Below are 18325 nucleotides of genomic sequence, written 5' to 3' on the forward strand. Positions count from 1 at the left end.
CCTGTAGCCTTGGAGTCCTGCAGACTGATGGAGACTTACATCAGAAATCAGGATGTGGCCTTAGGTGGGGGGTACCATGTCAACTCTGTCTGTCTCTCTGGACAATACGGGACACATAATGATGAGTCACAGAAGGAGAGAGTCAAGTGGTAAGCTCAGCTGAGAGCATGCTAACAGAACGTGTTAGGAGTTGAATGGCTATTCTTTTTCTCTTTCACGCTTTATCTCCATCACATGCTCCTACCAGTTCCATTTCATGTTTCCATTTGGCATTTATCATCTGAATTAGTACTTTATTAAGTAATAAAAAACATTTTGATTTGTCAAATTGTTTCAAAGAAATAAACTTGCAAAATTATAGATATATTGCCCATTTTGAGACAAAACCCAATGCAAATTAATGAATGCAAATCTAAGCTTAATAAAACCTGATACACAAGGAAGCAAAACATTATGTGAATGCACGTCATATTATGCCTAGGAGGCACTACAAGTAAAAAATAAAATCATTTTAGTAGAAAAGCTGATATATCCTCGCATAGATTTAGCAGCTTTTTGAATAATAAAATTTTAATAAGTTTTTACCAGTTTTCTAAACATGTACTTATAACTACAGTACCATATGTGGCTACATCATTAACACTCTATTTTTTTAAATCAAGCTTCAAAGTTGTATGTTTATGGATTTTATCTTGTTGCTCAAGCTAAACTAATAGTTTAGCTTGCTGTAGTTTATCCTTGGTAAACAACAGGTGTTTTGAGAGAAACACACTTATGAAAGGCAGACTTACAGCGGTCTCTGCACTTAAACTGGGATTGGAAAAATATTTTAACATCAAACTGACACACTACTGCTTTAGGTTTACTTTGTAATGCAAGTTTGTATGTGAAAACATCTTGTCCCTTTAGGCAGGTGTTCCAGCTCATCGCTTCACCTCTTAACATTTGGAAGAGTGATTTTTCTTTTTTTCCAACTTGTTTAATTTGTTCTTCATGTGTTCCCAGCAAAAGAGCTCTTCCATCATCTTACTGCAATGAAAGATAACTGTCTTACCCTAAATCATGTGGAGAAAATGGACTCATTTACATTCAGTGGGCTGTTGTCAAACTGGAGCAACTGTTTTGTTCTGACTTATTGTTCCTTGAGATCCAGTTGGAAATTTTCCTGGACAGCTGGCTTCGGCCAAGAACATAATCACAATAATTATCAAGAAGAAATCGTGTCTTTTTGTTGGCTTAGACTTCTGTAAAATCTAGATGACAGGAGGACAAATCACTCCCCTCCCGCAAACTCAATTTCCACTGGTCCCTCCGGTCAACAAATCACAAGACTGTGGTGCTTTCCAGGAGGCAACTATTTATTCGATTGATGTGAAATAGCGATTGCAGTTTAAGTAGCGGCAAACAAATCAATGGTCCATTCTAGTGTGTTAGGAATAAACACACTGATTGTGTGATTAAAATCAGTAACAGTAGCTTCTGAAAGCATTTATTACAAAATGGATATTTCAGATAATAGATTCTTGGATTAAATAGTTTACTTGAATTATAATTGTTAAAGTAACTATTTACAGAACATTAGTGTCTTTTAGCGTACTGCTGTTTCTGATTCATATTGTGCTGACGACAAACATCCATTGCGCATGGTAAAATCACTGTAACTGGTTTTTTTTTTGGCCATTGATACTACTCTTAAAAATAATTTTACTTTATTGGCATTTATACAACAGTTCTTGGTGCTTGAATCTGATTGGTTGATAATAGTGTGATATTCTACTGATAACAGAACTCTGCTTGCAGTATTTCTCACAGCGAGTGTCACGGCGGATGCCCAAATCCACTATAATCTTTGTGGATCTATTTTTATATAATCTATTTCGACTACAACAAATATTTTTCTGTCACAGAATGTAGTTTTAAGAGGTTTTTTTTGGCGTGAATGTAGTTATTTAGATTTCAAATATACAGCTTGTTAAAAAGATAATGCCTAATTGAAAATTTGCTTCAGTGTTTTCAGAGATGTGAGCTCCAGGGCGTCAGTAGCTGTTCAGCGCTCATGAACCCACTGAGATCAGCATTACCTGGGCCAGATCTTCTGGAATTTGCCACTGGCTCTAATGTCTCTACAGTAACGTGAGATATAATTTTAATTCGTTTTGAGTAAATCTAACTTTAATCTATTATTTGTTCCAGAGAAAATAAATAGTTTTGGCTGAGGGCAAAATCTAATTACATTATATTTTATATTGCTTTATATATCAGAGCGCTGCCTTTGTACTTTTGACTGAATTGCTTAGCAACTTTTACACTTGTATGCTGATATAGAGCAATATCACATGGTTATTTGTTGTTGTTCATTTATGGTTTCATGAAGAACTTGAAACATCCATGGAACCTCTCCTTTGCATGAACGGTTCTTTATAGCGATAAGTTCTTTAGGATATTTAAATGTTCTTCACACTTAAATGGTTCTTCTATGGTATTACTGTGAAAGCCCCCTTTTGAAAATTTTAGTTTTAAGAATGTACAATAATAAAAAAGTTTGTACAGAAAAAAATGCCTATTTTAACTACATTTTCTATTTTATTTTACTTTTTAATCACTTCAAATACACTACATGTATGTTTGGTCAACATGATTGTTCCTCTGAACAAATCTCTTTCAGAGCAAATATTGAATATCAAAAGGCAGATTTTTATTTATTGGTAGCTATAGTAGCCCTGGAAAAGAATGTGTGCATATCCTGACCCCAGATCAGTATTCTATAGCAAAGCAATTTTGGGGGACTAATAAGTTTCTAGATAAAATCTCTGATGTCTTTGATGTGCTCTGCATCAAGATTTTTCCAGCGACTCTCAGCGCCAGTGAATGCCACAACACCGTCCTAAACTCAAATTAGATTTCCAGCCTATTAGCTTCCCTTCAAGAGGTCAAACTGCTCTTAATTTGGAACCTAAAAATATAGCAAAGGCAGAACCCAAACCAGAAACTGACATTTGTGAAGTGTTATGTCATGTTTGCAGCTCTGGCTGCATGTTTATAATGTAGAGTCAGGCTGTCAGGACTTTGGCAGTAGAGGTGAGGCCATGTTGTTGACCCAAGGTCAAGAGTTCAGGGGTCATGAGACAGACTGGTGGGAAAAAGCCTCCTGTTTTCATTCAAACATGGCACTGCCATTGCGACTGGCTGATCTCTGATCCCTGTCTGTGGTCAGATGATATCAGCAGAGATTTGTGTGTGAAGCCACGTACACGCTGTGAACTTTTTTTGTTCTTTACAACAAATGTAAAGTCAGAGCCGCTCCTCCCAATACGCAAAATACGCAAACTGCATAGGGCCCCCGAAACACCAGGGGGCCCCCTTGCTCTCAAAGATGATTTCATTTTAGTTAAATTTTTGAATTAGGTCAGCGGTTATGAAAACATGATCATTTCTTTTAATGCGGTACGCTGTTGCTGTACGCTGTTCTACGTAAAAATCAGTCAAATCATGTAATGTGAATGTCGTACAGTCTTGCTCGAGACTAAAAAAAACGAGTTGAAAGTGTACCGAGCCACGGAAGAGACACTGTTTCTCAAGCGCTTTCCGCGAGCGCGATTCGAGACGGGGTGAAACACGGAAAACTGCGTTTCATTCATTCGTTCATTCGTTCATAACCACTCATACCCCACTCCACCATCAAAACATAGATGGAGTACATCGCTTCCATCGACATTTCATTCAGTAATGTTAGCCGTTTTAATTTAAATGCTGTTTAATATATGATGATCTCATTATTTTACATATGCATCTACTTACATGTGATCACTTGTTTTTGCTTCTTCTTCATTGTGTTTTGATCCAGACGTTCGGTAATCTTTCAGAAGATGCGTATTAGCGCCTCCTACCGTGTATCAGTGAAAACGCTTTAACCCTCGCTAAACATACAGAACACCATGTTGTCATTGTTTGTCCAGCTTGTGATGTTGAGATAGCAGGCAGGGTGTCAGCATAAAGCCAGACACTTTCTAATCTAATAATGTTTTAATAACAGAGGGATTTAAGACAGGAAGACTTGACTTTAGATGGAAGAAAAAATGCGTGGGTCAAAAAAAAGGGTCAACAACGCGTTTTTTTTGTTTAGTTTTTTTGTCAGATACATTAGCATACACATGGTGACCCATTTTACTTGACTAATGTATGTAGAAAGGCTGATGCCAGGTTGTCTGGTGTAGCTCATCTTCTGGCTGCCTCTAAATAAGCCTCATGGTTGGACTCAGCTGGATCCAATGAGCCCCAAATTGAATGTGAATGAGGGAAAAACAGAGCATCGGCTCATGATGAAAAATTCTCTATTCATGGGCTTCACAGCTGAGGGAACATTTCTCTTCAGAGCTGTTGATCCCAAATGGCACCAGTGAAGCATCCATTTTGTTTCAAGGAAAAATGTGAAAAATGGCTGATGACTATAACGGAGAGACGATGGATTTGTGGGCAAAGCTCACAGAATTACTGCCACATTGTTGCAGAATTCCAGCTCTGAAATGGAAATTATCACCGCAATCTCTGTCATGACAGCTTAATTAAGAAGAAATTTAATAAGCGTTTGGAAAGAATGTTTTAAACCGATAAAGACCGGATTAAATGGAAAAAGGGACCATGTACGTATATGATATGCAAAGTTTGCCATTACAAGCAATTTGTCTGTTCTGAAAACAAAATTTAAATGTCACAAACAGCCAATCAGAACATATTGTCATGTTGAAGCTAATTTATGCTAACTTCACACTAACAAAAAGTTAACTTTTAGCTCATATATTTAGCATCTTTAGCATTAGGCATCTTTTATGGACCATGTGATGTAACATAATTCCACTGGTTACTTATTTCTTTATTTTCATAAAAATAAAAACTTGACTTTAAAATGAAAATGTCAACATAGGACAGGAAGGCTGCATTTACATTGCAGTTCTTGATGCCCAATTCCGATTTGTTGACTGTATATCGGATTTTTCTGATGACCAGCTTACATCTTCTTTTAAAAATGACCCACATCCGTTATCTGCATTTACACTGTACACTTGGCGAAACAGCCCAGGGTCGATGTACTGACTGTACTGATTGCCAGGTCTGCAAAACAATACTAGCCAAATTGCCATTCAAAACTAGCCCATTCACGTTTTTTCCATGGTTTTCCCCTCCGGTGGGGATCCCCCTCCATCGAAATAGCAGGAGAGAGTGATCGCTTTAACCTGCAGACTAAAAACAACCCGCAGCAACAGTGTAAAAGGAAAACCGCAGACTTGGCAACCCTGCTTACTGACCCGCAAAAGCGTCCACATGAGTTGATGTCATTTGCCACCTTGCTTTTTTCAATGACGTACAGTACACATCGCAGTGACAGAGAATATCCAATCTGCTCTCTTACATGACAGAATTAAATGCATGTATCTGATTCATGTCTGATTTATTTCGTGGGTCATATCTGGTCTGTGCCATTTGGGAGGAAAAAATCTGAATAAGGTCGCCATGTAATGTAAATGTGGCCTTAATTGCATAACTCGATTTCTAAGGATTTTAATGCAGTTATGAGAAGGGGGATTTTGGACCAATGAGATTTCACAGTGGGCGGGGCTACTGTCTGCAACACTGCAGAAATAAAATGCACTTAATTAAGACTAAATGTCTTTTTGCTCATCACTTGCCATGGTCACGACTACTCAGAACAAAATCTCTGATTTACAGAAGAGAAATACTGCAGCTTTTACAGTATGTCATCATGGTGGGCAGTACACCCGCGGGGCTCTTTAAAGCATGTTGGGTAGAGGGCAGTGGTGTTTTGTCGTTTAGCATTCTGCCTCTCAGGGAGGTAGAAGAGGGTGAGGACAGACCCCCCTCATGAGAGATTAAGTTTCCCCACAGAAGTTAAGCAGGAGAAAAGCGCTCTGTCTCTGAGCATTCACATGCCTGTGAGCTTTGAAGTGGAAAACAGGGGCAGCAGGGCCACATGCTCAGTGCATTGACACTGGACTATGCAGCGTAGACATCATGATCAGGTGCAGGGCAGAGGACGAGTGCATTAGTGTGGCACTGCAATTCAAGACTCAAAATCAAAGCTTTGTAGTCCATGTCTGTTAGCTTTGCAGCTGTATGAGCATTCAGGGAATGGAAGTTTCAACTGAGCCATAAGGTGTTTATAATGTGACTAATGTGACCACAGGAAAAATTACATCATGACAAGAATGTGCATAGTTCCTTTCGCTGGTAACCTGTGATGACAAAGGCAACAGACAGCGAAAATATATGCCTATTTCAGGCTTTTAAGAGCATCCAAAAAATAACTGGTCAGTGACAAATGTTACTTTGAGGCTCGATGCTAAGGATATTTTTTATTGGGCAGGTCAGGCTGTTGGTTCAGATTTTTTGCTGCCAAAATTTTCCTTGCCAGAAAAGAAAAAGTATTGTTATCAGTTTCATGATTTGTATTTTAATAAATAACGTTAAATGTCTACATTTTTAGATACTAGTGGAAATGGTAATCCAATCTGATTGGAATTTTGATACCACATCCTGCCTAAAACAAGGTTTAAACATTATTAAAGAACTAAACAAATTACAAGCAATGGCACAAATAAAAACAACAGAACTGATATAAATTAAATAGCACTTGAAGATTTGAAGCGGGTTGGTCTAACAACAGTGTCTATTTCAGAAATATTATAGCAATTCAGTTTCAGTATTCAGTTTCTTCACTGTATGAATTAAATATATGATTAATCCTTATTAAAGAGCAGTGACTGATTTTCTCTTTTTATTTTGAGTAACATTAAAATGGGCACGACTGTGTTTACGTGAATACTTGTCAAGGATATTATGATGTAACTTTGTTTGTATTTGTCCATTCAAGCAAAAGAAGATGTGAAACAGTACTTGCACACTGTCTGTGAGATTGCTTTCTGTGTGCTTGCTTTGGTTGTGTGCGTGTGTGTGTGTGTTTATCAGACAGTGTGTGCAAAAAGTAAATTGAGTTCTTTCACGTCGTCTTGTGCTTGAGTGGCTTAAAATCACTTGAATGTTTAAATTGGCAAGACTCAAAAACCTGCAAATGCTAAACTGCCTTAATTATGCTGTATTGGCCTAATGGGGCCAGTGACAATTGTAGTTTTACTACAAATACCATGGTTAAAATATGGTTAGTGTAGCAAAACCATGGCTATTTTGTGGTTACCATGGTTTCACTGTAATAACTACGTTTTTTATTATTTATTTGTAGGAAAGCCATGGTTAATTTTCATAAGGGAAGACAACTGGATGTGACATAGACATGGCATAGGCATGACAGACATGAAATAGACATGACGCTGTAGATACAATCTGCAAGGAGGCCCCATTCACCTGAGGTTACAGTAGTTAGCTAATTTGATTTACCATTGATTTCTTAAGGGGGAAAAATGGGTAAGGTTTTGTGTGCTTCAAATATAGCAAAAAAAATGAAATTCCAGAACAAGTTTTCCTCCATCCCCCATTTGAATAAAATGCATGATATGAAGCCTGATGTCCGGGTTATAATATATTTGAATTTGTAATTATTATTATTATAATATCTATTATAATTTCTTACAGTTACACTTACACTTTTTAATTTTTATTTTAGTTTTTGTGCTGCCAAAGTTGCTATGTTACATCGTATCATAAATAGCAACATTACATTTCTCAAGGCTGTCTAGTTTTAATGCTAATGTCATCTACTTGCATGTTCATATTTTATCAAAACAGGTCAAAAAAATTAAATAAAATCTCACAATGTATTTTGTGCCTAAATATGGAAGCCCATTTCCGCCACTGAATAAAAAATATAAAAGGAAAGTGCGACTTTTATCTCAATTATGATTTTTTTTCTCGCAATTGCGAATTTACATTTCTTAAAAAAAAATTACAGTCTGATATATAAAGTCAGCAATGTGTCATGCACTCTCAGAAAGAGATACAAAGTACTAATACTTTTTGTGTGCGTGTGTGTGTGTGTTTATCAGACAGTGTGTGCAAAAAGTAAATTGAGTTCTTTCACGTCGTCTTGTGCTTGAGTGGCTTAAAATCACTTGAATGTTTAAATTGGCAAGACTCAAAAACCTGCAAATGCTAAACTGCCTTAATTATGCTGTATTGGCCTAATGGGGCCAGTGACAATTGTGCCAACTGTCCCAAGCATCTTTCACACTGACCCTAGGCCATCATGCAGTCCTTATTCCCGAGTCCTGCACATTTGAATTGCTGTATAATAGTATAGTGAACGATTTTCTTCCCATAATGGTGTAGTTAAGACTTCTGCCAGCAGGGGCTAACAGGACCAAGCTAACCAAACAACCCACATCAAACCTTCCTCTTGCTTCCACGAGCTCATTTAGATTCACCTGCATGAATGAACCATGCAGCTCACTTCCTCATAGTCGAAGCAGTCATAGCAAGACATGCAAAGTTGGCAGCTATTGTGAGGATGAAAATAACCAACAAGAATCATGAACAGATTTTCTATATTATTTTTTATACTGAGATGACAAGCATCAAAAGACATTTGATATTATTGTGACATGATACATTGCACAGATATTTGAAGGTAACCCTACCGCTCCCTTTGAGTCCTGAGGTTTGCAACTGCTAGAAGAACACATACGCATGCTAACAGAAATGCACACTTGAAATTTTGTCAGCTAAGCATTTGCATAATTGTGTAAAGTATGCTTGTGGCCTAACAGTTTAACATTTGAAACCATACAGCATTAACCCTTTAATGCCTACTGTATTATATTTAATAAGCAAATTTTCCACAATCTACTACATACCTTCTTTTGTCTGATTGATAGTTTATACCTTTTCGGCAAGTAAAAGACCTTTTAATATAATTATAAAAATGTCCACTTTCAGGTTGTGGTTCACATGATTTTTTGCTGTGAAATCTTTAAAGTAAAGGTAAGAATAACTTTTAAATTTTTAATAATATTTCAAGATGAACACTTACTGGACTGAAGCAACTTGATTATCCATTTTGTTAGTATCAAATAAGATCCATCAGGCTTTTGAGGAACATCTTTTGTTCATCTCTCCATCATCATTGTATTGCATTGCATTGCATTATATGCTTTGTCCCCACAATAAAACTAGCCCTGATCATTAACCTAAGATACAGACTGGCAAGTGATTTTCATTTTTTTTTTTATTGATTTTTATTATAGACTATTATTTCATATGTCAGGCTTTACAGCGTTAACATATAGATTTGCTGCATATTTACAGATTTCAATAACTTTTAATCAGGGTAAACCAGGACATCTGGCCATCCTAAGCTGGAGCCAGGATAGTGTATTTAGGGATATTTAAGATAGGGTTGGTTTACTTATATTGCTTTCATATTTACACTTATCTGCTTAGTGGGCCCAGACAGCACCAGTACTCACACTGATAGCTTTAGCAGAGGCCATACGTTAAAACCTCCCGCCAGCCAATCCCATTAAAGAGCTGCACCTCTGCTGAGCAATGCGCACAGAACCTGCACACAGCGCTGGTGAAACGTTTAGGGAAGTGTTTGGGGATTAGAGAGGGAATGTTTCTTTTCGAGCTCCCTCTGTGCTGGATGAGGAGACCAAACATGGTTAGCTGGGTCAGAGGCTCTGGAGCCCTTTGCCACCTCTGAATTCAGAAACAAATAACAAAAGAGATGATGAAAACCTGACTCTGACTTTGAACATTACTCGAAGCAGCTATGCCGAGTTAGCTTTGTCACCTCAAAAGGAGGATAGGTTTCTCCAAACAGGTGAAGTCCACTGAGTTAGCTTGCTACCATGTTGACGTTTGAGAATTTATGAGTGAAGTGTTGACGGATGGAGGACCTGTCTTTCTGTCTGAGCTACGAGAGGCTCTTTGTAGCTTTGAGTTGGGACTGAGTGCTCTCCTGTTGTGTCTCCTGCGACCTTTGACCCCCTCAGCCCATACAGACAGCAGGAGCTCAGCAGCCCTGCTGGGTCCCTCCACACCCTATTTCCTGAAGCTGGACCGACCCTGTCATGACCTTCAGTGCAGGAAAACCGGGAGAAATGTCATCTGTGACAGCATGTGGTATGAGTTTCTGAAAGTGTGTGTGTGTGTGTGTGTGTGTGTCTAAGGGCAGACAATGAAGCAGCAGATAATCAAAGCTAGCAATCAGTAATAAATCCATACTGATGACATCAGGCAGCCACTTAAATGACGCAAGTAAAATATTCACATAGTATTCCTTTTAAAGGGTCAAGACTTAACCCCTCCTTTTTTGTTAATTTGCGCATATGGTATGTGCGTCTGTTCACCATCCACTATATTTAATTTGAGTGTTTATGTATTTTATTGGGTATTTTATTCCAGAAAATTAACCATGGTTTTACTATAGCAAAAATGTACTAACAATTTATTTATTTTTTTTTGGCTGATTGTTGTTGACATTTGTACAACCACAGTTTTACTACAAATACCATGGTTAAAATATGGTTAGTGTAGCAAAACCATGGCTATTTTGTGGTTACCATGGTTTCACTGTAATAACTACGTTTTTTATTATTTATTTGTAGGAAAGCCATGGTTAATTTTCATAAGGGAAGACAACTGGATGTGACATAGACATGGCATAGGCATGACAGACATGAAATAGACATGACGCTGTAGATACAATCTGCAAGGAGGCCCCATTCACCTGAGGTTACAGTAGTTAGCTAATTTGATTTACCATTGATTTCTTAAGGGGGAAAAATGGGTAAGGTTTTGTGTGCTTCAAATATAGCAAAAAAAATGAAATTCCAGAACAAGTTTTCCTCCATCCCCCATTTGAATAAAATGCATGATATGAAGCCTGATGTCCGGGTTATAATATATTTGAATTTGTAATTATTATTATTATAATATCTATTATAATTTCTTACAGTTACACTTACACTTTTTAATTTTTATTTTAGTTTTTGTGCTGCCAAAGTTGCTATGTTACATCGTATCATAAATAGCAACATTACATTTCTCAAGGCTGTCTAGTTTTAATGCTAATGTCATCTACTTGCATGTTCATATTTTATCAAAACAGGTCAAAAAAATTAAATAAAATCTCACAATGTATTTTGTGCCTAAATATGGAAGCCCATTTCCGCCACTGAATAAAAAATATAAAAGGAAAGTGCGACTTTTATCTCAATTATGATTTTTTTTCTCGCAATTGCGAATTTACATTTCTTAAAAAAAAATTACAGTCTGATATATAAAGTCAGCAATGTGTCATGCACTCTCAGAAAGAGATACAAAGTACTAATACTTTTAAGTGCTAATATGTACCCTTTAGGGGTAAATAACACACAAAGATGTACCTTTAAGCTTTTCTACCTTAGGATACTAGCCCAATGTCAATTTTTTTACAAAGTTTTTTTGTGAGTGTAGGTGGCATATGGCTGGGGCAAAAACAGTTTATTATGTTTTAAAATACTGGTGAGAACCATCTTGTGCTGCAATTGGTGGTTTCATGACACTTTATGTAAATTTGCTCAGACACATTCTGTGAATAATGACTCCTCAGTCCTCACTTACATCAACTGAATCATCAAAACGTTGGTTCAATCAATAAGTAAAATCTCTCCATGGCCAATCAAAAACAGCACCAACGTGTTTCTCAGCATGCCCTGCTCTCTTTGGTCTGCCTGCCAAAGTGGACTTGGCAACGTCAGAGGCAGTTTGAGTCGTCAGAGAGATCACAAACACACACACACATGCTTTCACTCTCATGTGCTTCCAGAGCCTTTAGTCAAACTAAGCCTTTGCGACACATCGGAAATGGGACTGTGACGCCCACAGATTTTATGCATACCATTCAAATTCACACCAGCCAACACTGTTCGTCAATGTCTTTGTATGTTAGTTCAGTGGTTCTCAACTGGTTTTGCTTCAGGACCCAGCTTTTACATTGGACGTTAAGGGGATAAACCAAAATTGTTTATTGGTCAAAGATCCTAAAAACCTGAAATCTGAAGCCCTCCAACTTGTTGTTTTGATTTCCATTAGGAGGTTCAAACCTTAAATAGGGGGATCAAACCACATAATTTGCACCCTGTCCACATAAATGCCATATCAATCCTATAATTCCATAGTGATGATTTAGCATACAGTACATGTTCTCAAGCAGATCCTTGCACAGATGGATGAGTGGTGAGTTAGTTGGTTTCAGTGCTCTCATAGGCATGCTTCATAAACACTTACAGGAGCTGCGTGAATCACTGTTTGCTTTGGGTTTTCTTGTCTATTTGCTTGTCACTGCTCAAGTCTCTTTATAGTCATAAAAATGATAAACTAGTGAACAAATGCACTGGAGCTGTGAAGAAACTGTGTAAACTGTTTGCAGATACGCTCGTATCAATCTATTCCATTATAATCGTGGGTCCTGATCACCTTTCTGAGGTTTACTTGGCAAAATTTAACAAGATATTTATTTAACAAAAAAACATTTTAGTTGAAATATTGATTTGAGTTATCAAGTTGCTCACTTTTAGAAAACACCGAAAAACTTGAGAACAGCTATGCAAACGTCAGTCTCCTGAATGAGTGAGAATTACTCTCGGCATTCATCATTATTCAGAAATATGCAGCTGAATATCTGCAGTTGACCAGTTTTTCCACATTTTTATATTTTAATATATTTAAGGCTACATTTATTTGGTAAAAACGGTAATATTGTTAAATATTTTTACAGTTTCAGAAATGATATGCTGATAATATGCTGATTTGCCTGCTCATTTATTATTATGAATTATATAAATAAATAAATACATCCTGCATTGATCACTGATCAAAAGTGACAGTAAATACATTTATAATGTTACAAAAGATTTCAATTTCAAATAAATGCTGTTCTTTTTAACTTTATATTCAATAGAGAATCCTGGAAAAAATACCTTGTTTTCCTCAAAAACTTTAAGTAGCAAAAACTTTTCAGTGTGGATAATAAGAAACATTATTAATAAGTGAGCACCAATAATACTTGATAATAACTGAGCAGCAAATCAGCAAATTAGAATGATTTCTGAAGGATCATGTGACATTGAGGACTGGAGTAATGATGCAAAAAATTCAGCTTTGCATCACAGGAAAAAAAACCTTACATTTTAAAATATATTACATTAGAAAACAGTTATTTTAAATTGTAATAATAATTCACAATATTACCGTTTTTACTGTATTTTTGGCTTTTGAGAGGTTGAAATATAGCAAAAAAAATGAAATTCCAGAACAAGTTTTCCTCCATCACCCATTTGAATAAAATGCATGATATGAAGCCTGATGTCCGGGTTATAATATATTTGAATTTGTAATTATTATTATTATTATAATATCTATTATAATTTCTTAGTTACACTTACACTTTTTAATTTTTATTTTAGTTTTTGTGCTGCCAAAGTTGCTATGTTACATCGTATCATAAATAGCAACATTACATTTCTCAAGGCTGTCTAGTTTTAATGCTAATGTCATATACTTGCATGTTCATATTTTATCAAAACAGGTCAAAAAAATTTAATAAAATCTCACAATGTATTTTGTGCCTAAATATGGAAGCCCATTTCCGCCACTGAATAAAAAATATAAAAGGAAAGTGCGACTTTTTTATCTCAATTCTGATTTTTTTTCTCGCAATTGAGAATTTACATTTCTTAAAAAAAAATTACAGTCTGATATATAAAGTCAGCAATGTGTCATGCACTCTCAGAAAGAGATACAAAGTACTAATACTTTTAAAGTGCTAATATGTACCCTTTAGGTAACTTGTTTGTGTGTGTGTGTGTGTGTGTACCATTCAGTGATTTCAATAGTGTCTCTGGTCCAGTAACCACTGCATCTGGTAAATTGTGTGTTTCTGCTCAGCAAGAACACAATTTAAAGAGATCATTGGATAGCATTATCTCTTATTTAAGTCTGTTATTTTGGCTGCTTCAGTCGCTCACACACAGATGAGGCATGTCCTGTCCAGTGTCAAAGGAGGGCAGTGTAGTGTCAGTAGGGTGAGAATCAGACTGGCTACTGTGTGTTTACCCTCACAGTTTCCCAGCAATCCTCCCTCACTGCAGTCAGCCACAGGAATGCAGAAAATAAGTGATTCTCCAGCGTTCACACACACTCGTCTTCAAACACACATGTACGAGGCTAAATGCCACGGCATACATCAGAAACCCGCTAGCCTCGCAAGATACTTGATGGGTCAATCGTTCACGGAGAGGCCTGGGAATATTTACAGTGAAATCCGGTTGTTAGTTGTTTGTTGCCATTTTTTCCATAACATTGTATCAATTTTATTAACCTACATAAATACAGTGTAAGCCACTCTTTTAGGTATGTAAACCTCATTCTGTCCTGTTCCCAAACAAAACACTGCAGATTTGAAGCCTTTTTCTTAAGAAATCCAAATGATTTACTATTGTTCATATTACAGTAAAATACAGTATAATACTTTAACCTTAACTTTAACAATCAAGTTACAAAGAATGACAGATAAATAAAAGATTCTAAAGGCTTTTAAACCATGAAGGCCCATTCAAGTCAAGCTCCTTATTTTCATACATTAACAGATTACTTAGTGTACTCAAAGTCATTAAACAAATTATATATGCTAAAAGTTGAAAAACTATTGTCGAAGACAGTTACATTACTGTTACTGCTCTGTCACTTTAACACCATGACAGACAAACAGTGCAAAAAATACAAAATAACAAAAGTTACAAATTACAGAGATATTTGAAAAAAAAAATAAATAAATCTAGCAATCTACTGTATCATATTTGATATGCAAATTACTAAGGCCTCTGAATTATCTTTTACACAATCTACTACATGCCTTCTGTCGGCTGACTAATATTTTAAGTTGAAAACTTAGTTTAACTGTCACTGTTGCACTTCTGAGTGGAGTGAGGAGCAAGGAACGGAGGGAGACGAGGAGTACATCAATCCAAAGAGATTTAATATTAACAAAGAAACACTGAAAACTCATGTAACATGTAGACATGAACAATACCGGACGCTGAACTAAAAACAGGGAACACTATTTAAACACATGACAAGACGAGGGGATGAGACACACCTGGGATCAATGGCAATAAACGGGGAACATCTGGAATTAAATGAACATAATCAGGACAGGAACAGGAAACTAAACCCAATATGGGCAAGGAGGGCACATGGGGAGCAAAACAGGGAACGAAGTCGGACATGACTCCCCCCTCCCGGAAGGCGCGTCCCATGCCATATATAACGTCCAATGGGGGGGGGGGGGGGCACTCTGGAGGCCTTTAGGAACAGGACAGCGGGACCCATGGCGGATCTGGCAGTTCGAGGCGCCATGGTGGATCTGGCAGTTCGGGGCACCATGGCGGATCTGGCAGTTCGGGGCACCATGGCGGATCTGGAAGATAAACGCGTACGAGGAGCTGGCACTGGAGTGAACTCAGGGGCTGGAGCCGACATTGGAGCGAGCTCTGGGGCTGGAGCCATCACTGGAGTGAGCTCTGGGGCTGGAGCCGACACTGGAGGCCATGGCGGAGCAGGGAACTCAGGCAGCCATGGCGGATCAGGGGACTCGGGGAGCCATGGCGGATCTGGCTGCCCAGGAGGCCACGTGGTGGAGCAGGTAGTTCAGGAGGCCATGGCAAAATAGCTGCCAAGGCCGCGGCCCCAACCCCTGCCTCGGCCTCTATGGCTGGAGAGCCCTACTCCCCCCCCCCCAAAAAACGATACTTGGGGATGCTTACGGGCTCCGAGGTCCTCTGTGGGCCAAGGCCATGGCGGAGCAGGCAGACTAGGAGGCCATGGCGGAGCAGGGGACTCGGGGAGCCATGGCAGATCCGGAGCCCTCACTGGGCTATGCTCAGGGATTGGGAAACGCGTACGAGGAGCTGGCACTGGAGTGAACTCAGGGGCTGGAGCCGACATTGGAGCGAGCTCTGGGGCTGGAGCCATCACTGGAGTGAGCTCTGGGGCTGGAGCCGACACTGGAGGCCATGGCGGAGCAGGGAACTCAGGCAGCCATGGCGGATCAGGGGACTCGGGGAGCCATGGCGGATCTGGCTGCCCAGGAGGCCACGTGGTGGAGCAGGTAGTTCAGGAGGCCATGGCAAAATAGCTGCCAAGGCCGCGGCCCCAACCCCTGCCTCGGCCTCTATGGCTGGAGAGCCCTACTACCCCCCCCCCAAAAAACGATACTTGGGGATGCTTACGGGCTCCGAGGTCCTCTGTGGGCCATAACAGGGGACTGGAGCCCTCCCGGGGCTTAACTGGAGATCAGGAGCCCTCCCTGGGCTAGGCTCGGGGATTGGGAAGCGCGTACGAGGAACTGGCACTGGAGGGTGCTCTGGAGGAGCAGGCACAGCAAAGCGCTTTCGAGGGGCTGGCACTGGAGCGAACTCAGGGGCTGGAGACAACACTGGAGTGAGCTCTGAGGCTAGGATGAAGGCAGAGAACAGTCCTTTTCTCTTCATCCTCCTCCTCTGGTTACAGGTGAACTGGGCAGCCGGCGGGCTTGTCGTTGTGGTAACCGGCGGACTTGACATCGGAACGGCCGGCAGGCTGGAGAGAGCCGCCACCGGCGGGCTTGTCTTTTGAACGCCCGGGAGGGCTAGAGTGAGCCGCGGCCGGCGGACATGACAACGGCGCGGTCGTCGAGCTTATCTGTTGAGAGTCCGGCCGTCTTGACTTCTGAGCGACCGGCGCTCCTGGCCTGAGGACCACTGTGGAGCTTCGGAGGACAGCGGGGAATTTGGGGTTGGGCAGGCGGTAGGAGCCATTGGAGAAGTATGTGGAGGTTCTCTGCGTGGGGTGAGCTGGGGAGACGCGGCGTCTTCCAGCGGGAGTTGGATGACGAGGCTTGGGAAATTTCTTTACTTCTTCAACCTTGAAATCTGAACCATTTAAGAACAACATGGGATTAATCAGCTCGATCAGGGAAAAAAATAATAAAAATCACACGTCGGAAGATCGCAATGGATTATCTCGTCATCCAACCCCAGCAGGAAGCATGCACCTAGAGCGGCGTTGTGCCAGCTCACTCGGTTAGAGAGCTCGAGAAAACCCTCCACATATCGCTCCAACCTCAGACCACCCTGCCGCAAACCCCACAGCGCATCCTCAGCTGCAGTCATCTTTTTAGGTCCGGTATTCTGTCACGGTTGCACTACTGAGTAGAGTGAGGAGCAAGGAACGGAGGGAGACGAGGAGTACATCAATCCAAAGAGATTTAATATTAACAAAGAAACCCGGAACACTCACGTAACACATGTAGACATGAACAATACCGGACGCTGAACTAAAAAAAAGGGAACACTATTTAAACACATGACAAGACGAGGGGATGATGAGACACGCCTGGAATCAATGGAAATAAACGGGGAACACCTGGAATTAAATCAACATAATCAGGACAGGAACAGGAAACTAACCAAATATGGGCACATGGGGAGCAAAACACACACGGAACAAAGTCTGACATTAACTTGATTGCCCACACATATTTTTAGTAAAAGGCTGTTACAATGTATAAAATATGATAATCAGGCTTTTGAGGAACATTTATTTGTTCATCTCTTAATAAAACCTATAGAGATTTGATCATATAAATAAGTATTTAAATATCACAAATTAAATAATTATGACAACTGATATTTACATGCATTTTATGTACGTGCAGTCTGCTATACTGTTATGAAGATCTTTTTGACATATACAAGCTATCAGAATTTCATCTAACATTTTCGCCATATAAATATATGCAAATTGCATATTTTATTTCAGTTTGGTCCTCTGAATAAAATTGAGGTGTTTTTTCCTCCTTGAATATAATCTCCATATTCACTTGTATCATACTATATGAACCATAAAACCCAAAATGATATTTAACAAAAAACACGTATGCAGACTTTTAAAATATTTTCAAAATATTGTGTGTAAAGATTCAATGCCAAAAAAATCAAGATGTGTAGTAAACCAATGCAGATGTCAACGCAGTGCAAATATTATATTTGTGCATAATCCAAGTTTATAGACACTGTGTGCATAGTCAGATGCTTAGGTAGTGCAAATATTATGAGCATGTACAAAATGTTAACAGTTAAGTGCAGAAGATCACATCAACAGTAGTGAAGTACAGTATGAGGTGCTTACAATGTCAGCAGCAATACAGTGTAGTGAGTGGTGTTTTGATTCTATAACAATTCTGTGATAATGATTCCACAACAAACCTAATTTGCATAGAAAGGAGGCATGTTTCCATATGCATAGAGGTTAAACAACCCATAGGGCTTGGTCAAGT

Source organism: Sinocyclocheilus grahami, unplaced genomic scaffold (assembly GCF_001515645.1).
Source record: "Sinocyclocheilus grahami isolate Dianchi unplaced genomic scaffold, SAMN03320097.WGS_v1.1 scaffold82.1, whole genome shotgun sequence".
In the NCBI taxonomy this organism is placed as follows: Eukaryota; Metazoa; Chordata; class Actinopteri; order Cypriniformes; family Cyprinidae; genus Sinocyclocheilus; species Sinocyclocheilus grahami.